Below are 2,918 nucleotides of genomic sequence, written 5' to 3' on the forward strand. Positions count from 1 at the left end.
AGATGTGTATAAGAGACAATTCGTCAACTTATACGCGGCGCTTTTGTGCGTGGGGGTTATCGATTGTAATGCCTTGCAAAGACGCGTCTTGTCAGTGTTTCTGTTACTATCAGTTCAAGTACAGTACGAAAGGTAATGGTATCCCCTACGGTAGTTTTATAACAAGACATCAAGAATGCCTTTGTTGTCCGAACAGCGAAACTGTAGTATTCTTATCAATCAGTAACTCATTTTATTTTGTTTAACCTCTGAAGGGGGGAAGCTCAAGTACCCCGAGCACCCTGGATACGCCACTGTGGTTTACAAACGCTTTGTCTCTGCCGAGGTCACGAGATGAAAATCACCTTTGTAGGTTGCTATTCAATCCCAGTAATATATTTCCTCCATGGTCTTATTCAATTGACTGTTACTGAAATCCCATACCGGCTGAGTTATCATGCTTACTTTACTGAATATTGAAAATATATTTTAATTGAATGGAAACGCAAAACATGGGATACTATACTTGTTAATATTGAGGCTTTCAAAAGAGTGAGAGAACGTATTAATTGAACATTAATTCCGTTAAAATTACATGAATTTACAATTCACAATGCAGTCGGAGTTAATTTACACTACACTTTTTTTTTTTTATAAGAACCAGTAAAATTTTGCCCAGGCTCAGTGTTCTTATTTTTTGGCCAATTTCAGGCTCAAAATGTTCTTATTTTGTTCTTATGTTACACATTTTTCAAACATACAAATGTATAATTGTACCAGTATACACTGTACTGGAATGTAGGTAAAAGTGCCCCAGGAAAAACTGGCCCCGAAAAAACAGGCCACTGAAAAAACGTCCACAGAAAAAAAGCCCCGGTAAAAATGTCCCCAAATGACAAGTAGGTATACACCTCCTGTACTGTATTATATTATAGAGGGTATTACATAGTCACACCTACTGCACATAAGGTACAGATATATTTTTTAGTTTTTCTAGTTTTTAAAAATAAAAATCTCATTGGGCATTTTACCTCAGTCTCAATTTTGATCTTATTTTGTTCTTAATTTTTAAGCAATTTCAGCCTAAGTGTTCTTATAAAATGTGTTAAAAAAAAAAAGTGTAGTTAACTTACACACCGGGTTAAATTTCAAGACGAGAACCCATAGTCATACGGGGTGACCAGATGAATAGAATTTTTCTTTCGATCTCACTGCTCAATTTAACATTTACAAGAATATGTTTGCAGATGTTCGTCATTAGTCACGACACTAGCTTTTGAAATATGACGACGTTTGGAATTCTGACAACCTTTCAGAGTCTAAAGAACACAAGTAAACGTTTGATCACTGGTTTTGTCATAGGCCTACGTTTTGATTTGCATGACGGCCCTGGTAGAACTGCATCAACAAACAGGCCTAGTATAAAATTAGAATTTAGAAAACATCCGGGATCCAACTCCCATTATAGGTCCCACCACCCTCGGAACATTCAACAATGGGGCATTTATTCGAATAAATACGGTATTGTATTGTTAATCTGCTGGTCATAAGCAAAATTACACACAGAAATTATTCATAACGCAACTATAATGTAAAAACTGTAAAAACAACGTGGGTGATTTAAACGCAAATCTCCACGCTGCTGTCCTGTCCGGTAAAACGTTTAAAAGCTAAACATGTTTAGACATAGCTAATGTGCTTAGGATGTTGACGTGTTTAAAATTAATTGTGCCTAGGTACTTGCCATCATGATGTCAAATACCTAAGCACATTTAATGCTAAACACGTCAGAAACCTAAACACCGGGCCTAAACACGTTTTTAAATTTAAACGTGTCACGAAAGACATGACAACATTGCGTGGAGCTTTGCGTTTTAAATCCTCCACGCTGGTTTTAAAGTGAAGTATAGGCCTAGATATTCTGCTCCGGATATTAATTTATTTGATTGGCAGATTAATTGATATAGGTCTATGGATGATTTTTTAAATCAATTTATAATTTTTGGTTTTGAGGAGGTGATCGTGTGTAATAATCCCCTCTACCATCACTGACAAGACTGGGTCATAATCAGAATCGAATTCGTGATCGATAATAATAGGCCTACTTAGAAAGACTTGGTGTAAACTATTAAGACATTGGATTTCATGTTCCCGACAAGAACATGCTAATTACATCGTTGTCAATAAAAAAAATCAATCGAGTACAGAGCACTTAAATTGCCAGGCCTCCAGGTTTCCTTCCTGTCCTGTGCTACAGCCGTTCTTATAGATAACACCAGATAATGACTTGCATACAATATGGTATTTATGCCAACCCATTTCATTCATTTTTTCCTGGTGCAATGTAGCTTTATGTACTGTTCATTAATATTACTATACATAAATTATTTGATCTTGGCACAGGTAGAAGGAAAAAAATGTTTAAGAGAAGGTAAAATTACGTTGCAAAGGCTGGCAAAGTCAATATTGACAATATTTAAAACCATATGGTTACCGCTTGGCCTCAGGATACTCTGCTGAGTGACATCAATCAAATCCAGGGTACTTTAAGAAACTACCATATTATACAGATGTCAATAACACACACTCATGCGTGTCACATACCTCCATGAATGGTTTCACCATCCATGCACCTAATATGCCTTTTCTAATTCTTGTATAATTAATAAAATGAAAAACAACATATGAACAAACGATTAGAACAATAGGCAGTCTGGCCCGTGCACAGAATGTGGCCCCTTTGAAATAATAATAATTAGAACTGGATTATCTCTTAGCTAATTTGTTAATGAACGTGTACAGCTCAAAATACCAAGGTCTTTGTTTAGACCCTGTGTATGAGTGTTTAACCCTTAAAACCCAACGCATCTCATAACATTTTCTATCTTTGGTGGAATTATATCCATGGCCTTGATGATAACATGTATGTATATATATAT

This window comes from Anneissia japonica, unplaced genomic scaffold (assembly GCF_011630105.1).
Source record: "Anneissia japonica isolate Jap-2015-1 unplaced genomic scaffold, ASM1163010v1 scaffold288108_len519018_cov203, whole genome shotgun sequence".
NCBI lineage: Eukaryota > Metazoa > Echinodermata > Crinoidea > Comatulida > Comatulidae > Anneissia > Anneissia japonica.